We start from the raw sequence: 9,011 nt of genomic DNA on the forward strand, positions 1-9,011 counted from the left end.
ACTGTTGGTTCCCCAGCGTCCTATGCCCCTAACGGGCCCTCTGCTGAGGAGGGAGGGGATGACTTCCTATTTACCTCCCCAGGATGGGAAAGGGTGGTGAACCCCATGGAGAAGGACCTTTTGGCTGAAAACAACAGGTTGATCACAGCTCAAGAGCAACTGTTTGGTAACTGCTTGCCTAAAATATGCTTGTTGTTATCAACTCAGAATTTTTAGAGTCAGAAGGGTTTGTGAGATTCTGACTGGATCCCTCATTTTGCTTGTGAGCAAATGATGGCAGTGGGGACTTTCAGCTAACACGGATTGAACACGTGTGAGTTGGGCGTACGGAAGGGCACTACCCCTGCCCACTAGAGGCCTGCCTTCTAGAGGAAAACAGGCACACTTTCGGTGCTGCTGTTCAGATGCTGAGAGCTTCAACAGGGATAGACGGGATGAGGACAGCAGAGATGAGCGAGACCAGGGCATCAGGGAGGCCCCTAGGGAGATGACATCTGCGCTGAGCATTGATGATCAAGTAGGGATTTGCTGCATGGAGTAGTGTGAGCTGTGGTTCTCCAGGGAGAGGAACCAGTGAGATGCATGGAAGATGGATGAGGGGATGACTACTCGGCAGGAGGGAGGAATCAGGAAGACAGAGGCCAGGTCCCATGCTGTGAGCTTTGCTGGGGAATTTGAAGGTATAAGGAAGCCAGTGAAGGATTTTTTTTCCCTTAAAAAAAAAAATGTGTGAAGACATAAATATGGGAAAAATCTAGAGACATATACATCACATACAGAGACACGCAGCCTCCTCACCCAGAGTGGGGAGACATCCTTGGGGAGGTTTCAGGCAGGGCAGTGATTGATGGGATTCTGGTGTTAGATGAATGAGGCAGTTCCTGCCCTCAGGTGAGTCTCAAAGCAGGGGAGACAGGTGTTTCAGTTCTCTCCACACGGTTTAGCCAATCCAGAGGTTAAGCCCAAATGTTGAGAGAATGTGGGAAAGTTCCCCAGTAGTTCTCTCTGTGAGAGTGAGAGGGCGCTAAGAGGTGAGGGTCATGGAAAGCCTCAGACCTTTGACATTTCCAGATGGAGGTGGGGGCGCTCCAGGCAGGGGCAGCTGCAGGAGTGGAGGGAGTCAGGGTGGATTAAAGCCCCTGCCCCATGGTGGTGGGGGTGGTAAGAAGGCCTGCGTGCTCACCTACCGAAGTTGCATGGTATCTGCTGCCATGGGTGAAATTGCTGGAAGAATTGGATGTGCAGTCTTCTACTTCTGAACCGGGGCAGAGGAGCAGTTCCAGAGTCAGCCAGCAGGCGGGGCCCTGCTTCCATTCTCAGCTGCTGTCCCAACCCGTGTGAAGATGTAGGATGGTCCCCCAGGGTGGGAGATGAGAGGGGAGAAGGAAAAAAAATCTGGCTCCTTGTCAGGCACCCTGATGGTACTTTTATGTGTTTTAAAACCCCTAAATTCTCCCAGAAGACCCAAGGTTGGTGGTGTTCCCCCTTTTATAACTGGGAACTTGAGGCTCGCAGAGAGTGCTCAGCTTGACAAGTGAATTTCTTAGCAATTCAAACCTGGCCCTGATGCTTAGGACTGTGAACAGCACAGGGTAGCTCCTGACTCAGGTTGCGGCCCCTGCCTGTGCCTGGGGTCTGTGGGAGACCGGGTTGAATTTTGATCCCTCTCTGGTTTTTCTCTTTCTCAGTTTCCTACTCTCTGTCTCCGTCTCTGGTCCCCTTGGGTCTGTGGAGCTTCAAGTGCTGTCTCCACAGCTGGGCCAGGTGGGGTGTCTAAAGGCCCCTGCAGACACTATTACTACACTCGTGGCCTGGGGGCAAGGTTACTGACAGGAAGTGCAGCTGAGATGTGGAGGGAGGCTTTCCAAGAGAGCCTCTGCTGACGAAGTCTCCAGCCAGCCGGCCTGCCTCAGCACCCCCAATCCACCCCTGTCCTCATTACCGTGGTCTTCCTCCACAGCCAGGCCACCACCTGCCCTTGGAGCCTGTCTTCTCTCCCCTCCGGTTATGCCCGCTCCAACTGACACCGTCAAGACGGGTTCTCCTCCAGACTTTTCCCAGCAGCGTTCAGATGCACCGTCACTGCTTTCAAAGAGAAACAAAGCAAAAAACCTTCTCTTGATTCCACTTTCTCACCAGCGACGTCCTGTTTCTCTGCTCCACTTTTCAATACAACTTCTGGAAAGAATTGTCTCATCTTGTGCCTTCACTCTCCTCCACTCTCACTCAAATCCACTTCAGTCAGGCTTTTGTCCTAACGCTCCATCAAAACCATGCCTGCTGATGACTTCAGTCCTGGTGTTCACTGCTCTGCCCAGAGCATTCCCGAGGCCCCTTATTTCCTGCACTGTTGAGAGCCACTGTGTACACTGCTCTGCATGCTGCCCATTGCCTCTCTGTCCCCCAACCCCTCTCCCCCTTGCTCCCTCTGCCGCAACCACCCCAGGGACTAGCTGGCCCTTCAAGGCACACTCCCATCCTGCCCTTGTGGCTGGAACTCTTCCCCCAGATGGCTCTCTTCCTCATTGCCTTCAAGTTGAACAAGAGGACAGCAGGCCCTGGCCTCCAGTGGCTGGCCTGGCTCCCACAGCTAGGCCTTGATATTCTCCTCCTCCACGTAAACAGTTTCACAGAACATCAGTGTCCAGACGAGACCACTCTGACCATGATGAGTCAAGACAATCATGTCTGAACACAGACAAAACGTGAACGTTATCCAAACTACAAAAAGGAATAATTATCTTAAATGTCAATGGACTGAATGTGCCAATCAAAAGACAGAGTGGCAGACAGGATGAAAAAGCAAGAGCCTAGGAATATGCTACCTACAGGAGACCCACCTTAGGGCAAAGGACCCACACAGATTGAAAGTGAGGGGATGGAAAAGGATATTTCATGGAAACGAAAGCTGGAGTTGCAATACTCAAGTCAGACAAAATAGACTTTAAAGCAAAGGCTATTAAGGAAAGATAAGGAAGGACAGTGTATAATGGCAAAAGGAACAATACAAGAAAAGGATTTTACACTCATCAACATATAGGCACCTAATACGGAAGCACCCAAATATCTAAAACAAATACTAAGACCTAAAGGTTGAAACTGATGGGAAAACAATGATGGTAGGAGACTTTAACACCTCACATCAGTGGACAGATCTTCTAGACAGAAAATCCTAAATGATACAATAGAATGGTTAGATTTAATTGGTATTTTCAGGACAAAGCATCCGAACCGCAAAAAGGACCAGCCATCCCTGTAGTGGGTTGACCAGTCATGACCCCAAAAGGTACATCCACTTGGAACTTCAGAATGTGACCTTATTTAGAATAAGAGTCTTTGCAGATGTAATTACGGTAAGCATCTTGAAATGCAATCATCTTAGATAAGAGTGGGCCCTAGGTCCAATGATAATTGTCCTTGTAAGAGACAGGGAAAGACATCAAGACATAGGGGAAACTTGTGAAGAAGTGGGCAGAGACTGGAATGATGCATCTAGAAGCCCAGGAACACCAAGGGCTGCCATCAGCCACCAGAAATGAGGAGTGAGGCATGAAACAGCCTCCAGAAGGAACCAACCCTGCCAACATCTTGACTGCAAACTTCTGACCTCTGGAACCGTGAGAGTAAATTTCTGTTAAGCCATCAAGTTTGTGGTAATCTGGTATGGCCATCCCCCTATGGTTCATAAGGAAAACTTGTGTCATGCTAATGATAGCAGTAGCCTGGATCTGGTCTTCCCTCCTCATTAAGGTTCATTAAGATCCCCAGTCACAGAATTGCCCCCACTCTTGACATCATCCAATCCAGAGGAAAGTCCTGCTTCCTGGAGCCCTCCTAAATCATCTAACCCAAGTCCAAACCCTAGAGTAAGTCCTTTCTAACACTCTCTGAGTGGCCCCGAGGTCCTCATGGTCCCCATGGAGGGTGCTGTCCCTCACTGCGAGTCAGAAACCCAACGTGATAACTTCCCTGTCTTCTTGGTGGTCTTTGGCTGGAGGTTGTCGACAATGTCTTCACCCAAAGGTTGCCATCTCCAGTGAAGACTGCAGTCGCCCCGCCTCTCTTCTACCTCCCGCTTCCCTCGCTCCATTTCCTTCGTGGCACCCATTGCCTTCACCCACACTGGATCAATTGCTTATTCACTTTGTATTGTTTATGGCCTGTCGCACCCATCCCCAACCCCATTTGAATGTGAGCTCCACTAGGGGCATGGATGCTTGTCGGGATTGTTTCCGGATGTATTCAAAATGGCTGGGACAGGGATTGGCTCATCTAAACAAGCAGTAAATGTTTGTTGAATGAAAGAACCATTGCTAGGACAGGCACTCCTAACCAACTTGGCCATCTGGAAGGCTTCCCTGGAAATGGGGTGTGAAGGCTGGGATCTGGTGGGGGAATAGAGGTGATCCTGCATGAAAGTAGGGAGGAGCTTTCCCAGCAGGTGCAAAAGGCCTGGGGAAGCGAGGGGGTATTTCAGGACTGAGGGAGTGCAGGTGCTTCAAAGGCTGAAGGGGGAGTTCCAGAAGGGGAGGGCAAGAGATGAGGTTGCAGAGTTGTCAGGGGCCAGAAGAGCTGGGTCATTGGGAGCTCAGACTTCGCCCTGAGGATCACGGGGAGCAGGGCCTCCGCTTGGTGAGGCATATGGGCTCTGGAGCTCGACCTGAGTAGTTGTGGTGCACGAGCTTAGCTGCTCCGCAGCACATGGAATCTTCCTGAACCAGGGATCAACCCCTGTCTCCTGAAATGGCAGGTGTATTCTTAATCTGGACTACCAGAGAAGTCCAGAAGGCAGCATTTAAAGGGCAGCTGGCAGGACGGTGCTGACGAAGAGGTGAGGCTGGAGGTGGGAAGACCAGTGTGGCAAGACTGAAGGAAGGTGAGATAACACCACCTGGGTCGAAGTGGCAGCTGCAGAGAGGGGGCGGAGTCCTGGGAGAAGGAAGACCCCTGGCCTGGGCATCCGGCCGTTCAGGGGTGCCATTCACTGCGGAGGGGGGCGTGGAGGAACGGGTTTCAGGAAGGCGCTGAGTGTGAGCGCCTTCAGGGGAACATCAGGGGAGATGTCAGGTGGGCTGTTGTATACCTGGAGCTCAAGGTTAGACTGGAGACTCCGGCTTGGAAGACGGGCGCAGTGGGACTGAAGCCTTGGTGGAGATTTCTGAAGACTTCTGCCTGAGGAGCCGCAGCCCCGGAGGCTGAGGGCAGGCAGGGTGTCAGGAAAGGTGGACGCAGACTCACACCCCACACCCGTTTTCCACTCTCTCTGGGGTTCTCTAGGTCTCACTTTACTCCCTGGAGCCCCCTGGCCCCCATGCCTGGAACCACTTGCTAGGACAGAAGAATCTCTCCTAATAATTCACTGCCCCTGGCTTGTTTAGGAGGGAGTGGGAGAGGCTCTGTGTGGGACACAGCACACATGGCCGCCGCCGAAGCAGTAGCTGCTCTGGAACCAAAGCTCCTCCTGGGGGCGGAGATGGCAGCCCGGACCGCCCTGGGACTCAAGCCCTCATTATTCTGGGAAAGTTCAGAAGTGGGGCCACGTCAGGGGTCAGCCAGAGGCAGTCTGGGCACAACGGCACAGTCAGCAGCTCCCAGACAGCAGGGCTGGGAGGCAAGTCTGGCACAGGCTGGCACACTCCCTTCCCACCCCAACGGCCCCAGCCCCCTGCCCCCGAGACTCTGACTAGAGCTGAAGGCAGCCTTGTTCAGATGGGAAGGCTTAACCCAGGCTCCCTGGGCTCCATCCCACTTCCTTCTGCTTCCCCCTGCCATCTGTCCACCAGCGGGGCAGGTCTTCCCTCCCACCTCCTGGAGCACCAGCGTCTGCAGCCCTGAGTGGCCCTCCCTACCTACCAAGCCATGTCCCACACCTCCTCTGGGGTCTTCTCAAAATACAGTTCACAGCACATCACTCCTCATTCTGATGTCCCTCAAGCAGGGACTTGTCCCCAAAGCTTTTGGATCAGAGGCCAAACTCTCCTGGGGCCTCCCAGGTTCCCACTTGACACTTCTTTTTCTTGTCAGTTCCTCAGCGTGCATCCTCCCTCGTGCCCTCCCACTTCGTTTCCCACTCACCCTTGGCTTGCATCACTTCCTCTGAATGACCTTCCTTGGTCCCCAGGTTGCTGGAGGAAGGTCAACTTGAATAAACTTCATTGTCTGGGTTTTTTCCACCAGGGTTTCTGGAAGGCAGAGTCTGGGTCTGTGGTGTTGACCACAGTTTCCCAGCAAACCCACAGTTGGCCAGCCATTAGGGATGGCATTGAACGAAAACGTATCATGAAGCGCTTCCACTTTCTCCCCTCCTCTAGTGGGTCCTTCCCCACTAGATCGGGTCAGCAGGTGGTGTTACCCTCCATGCCAGCAACAAGCAGCAGCCAAGTCCAGAGACTGCCATACCTCCAGGGCCACCCGGAGGGTCTCAGCCCTGAACTCTGTGACCTGGCAGGGTATTGGGAGGAGACACCAGCAACTGAAGTCACGTTTCATCAAAGTTCCCAGCCCCTTAGGGGAAGTGAGGGTAATGAGATAGACTGAGAGTTTCTGTGTGAGAGCTCCAGAGGGCCCCTGAGAAAGGGAACTTGCCTGGGGCTTCCTGCCTGGAAGAGCGAACAGCAGAGGAGCTGCTGGATCCTGGGAACCTGGTTCCGTCCCTTCCTAGCAGCAGACCTCAGGCACACTGCTTACCTTTCCCCTGCAAAATAGAAAGCACCAGATAACGCCGTCTCCGGAATGGTGAGCTGAGTGAAGCCATGCACCAAGATCCTTTTGGATGGCGACTGGTGCGTGGGAAGCCAAGTTCTCCTTCCCAGGCCTTCCCATCACCTTCCTGCGCATGAAAATTCATGTGTGTGCCACATCCAGGCCGAGGATGGCTGGGCCAGACCCAGCAGAGGGGACAGAGGACATCAGGGCAGGTTGACTATGCGATGTGGGACAGCGCCCCGGGGCTGAGGAAGACCTGAAAGTCCTAACAGGAGGAAGCGGGGGGACCTGTGGCCTCCTTCAACACCCTGTCATTGCAGCTGGGGAAACTGAGGCTGAGAGGTGGTAGGAGTTGCTGTTGGAGTGTTACCTGGAGCCAAGGTTGGTACTGCGGTTCTCCTGAACCTGCCACACTGAATGTAGGCTTTGAGGGCACGTGCTTTAGACGCAGACAATTATTTGGCTCAAGATCACAAGAAAGGACTTTCCTGGTGGTCCAGTGGCTAAGTATCCATCTGCCAATGCAGGAGACACGGGTTTGATCCCTGGTCCACGAAGATTCCACGTGCCACGGAGCAACTAAGCCCATGCATCCACAGCCACTGAAGCCCATGTGCCCCAGAGCCTGTGCTCGCCACGAGAAGCCCGCACACCACAATGAAGAGTAGCTCCAGCTCACCGGCACTAGAGAAAACCCATACGCAGCAACAAAGACCCAGCACGGCCCCAAATAAACAAATAAATAAAGCAAAGGCCACAAGAAAGATTGTGACAAGCCAGGGACTCAGGGCTGCCAACTCCCTGGGACCCTTCTTTCTACCCCAATGAGGTCAGGGAGTGAGGGTAGATCCCACATTCCTGCATCTTCTCATCATCCGCTCAACAAACACCAGGTTCTGTGAAAACAGGAGAGAGATAGACACAGCCAGCTCTCAGGGAGCATATAGCCAACTAGGGAAGAGATGCTAAGAAAAGAAATCACAAGTAAATTTTACAGTATGACTGTAAAAAGGGCTGTGGAGAAGGAGTTCATGGATCTGTGCAGGGGTGTAGCTAGGGAGGATGCACTCTCTGTGGGATCAAGAAGGTCTTTTGAGGATGTGATGCTTAAGTTGAAACTCAGGATGAAAAAGGTCATTGTGGGGCTCCCGCTCTCACAGCCATTGCAGTACATTGAGCTCCACAGAGACAGCGCCGGGGCAAGTGAGAGCCAGACGGGCACTGGGCGACTCTGCCTCGCGGAGGAAAAATAATTAAACATGGGCAAAGGAGATCCTAAGAAGCCGAGAGGCAAAATGTCATCATATGCATTCTTTGTGCAAACTTGCTGGGAGAAGCCCAAGAAGAAGCACCTGGATGTTTCAGTCAACTTCTCAGAGTTTTCTAAGAAGTGCTCAGAGAGGTGGAAGAGCATGTCTGCTAAAGAGAAAGGAAAATTTGAAGACATGGCAAAGGCGGACAAAGTCCGTCATGAAAGAGAAATGAAAACTTATATCCCTCCTAAAGGGGAAACAAAAAAGAAGTCCAAGGATCCCAATGCACCCAAGAGACCTCCTTCGGCCTTTTTCTTGTTGTGTTCTGACTATCGTCCAAAAATCAAAGGCAAACATCCTGGCCTGTCCATTGGTGATGTTGCAAAGAAGCTGGGAGAGATGTGGAATAACACTGCTGCGGATGACAAGCAGCCTTATGAGAAGAAGGCTGCTAAGCTGAAGGAAAAGTATGAAAATGATATTGCTGCATACCAAGCTAAAGGGAAGCCTGATGCAGCAAAAAGGGAGTTGTCAAGGCCGAAAAAAGCAAGAAAAAGAAGGAAGAGGAGGAAGATGAGGAAGATGAAGAGGATGAGGGGGAAGAAGAAGATGATGATGATGAATAAGTTGGTTCTAACACAGTTTTTTTTTTTTTTTTTCTTGTCTATAAAGCATTTAACCCCCCTGGACACAACTCACTCCTTTTAAAGAAAAAAAATTGAAACGTAAGGCTGTGTAAGATTTGTTTTTAAACTGTAGAGTGCCTTTTTTTGTATAGTTAACACACTACCGAATGTGTCTTCAGATAGCCCTGTCCTGGTAGTATTTTCAATAGCCACTAACCTTGCCTGGTACAGTATGGGGGTTGTAAATTGGCATGGAAATTTAAAGCAGGTTCTTATTGGTGCACAGCACAAATTAGTTGTATATGGGGACGGTAGTTTTTTCATCTTCAGTTGTCTCTGATGCAGCTTATACGAATAATTGTTGTTCTGTTAACTGAATACCACTCTGTAATTGCAAAAGAAAAAGAAAAAAAGTTGCAGCTGTTTT

The 9,011-nt window shown here is 51.4% G+C and overlaps 1 pseudogene; it reads left to right on the forward strand.

Annotated features, from left to right (window-relative positions):
- Positions 1-7,964: 7,964 nt before the first annotated feature.
- Positions 7,965-9,011, forward strand: LOC136163125 (high mobility group protein B1 pseudogene; annotated as a pseudogene).

This window comes from Muntiacus reevesi, chromosome 3 (assembly GCF_963930625.1).
Source record: "Muntiacus reevesi chromosome 3, mMunRee1.1, whole genome shotgun sequence".
NCBI classification, from domain to species: domain Eukaryota; kingdom Metazoa; phylum Chordata; class Mammalia; order Artiodactyla; family Cervidae; genus Muntiacus; species Muntiacus reevesi.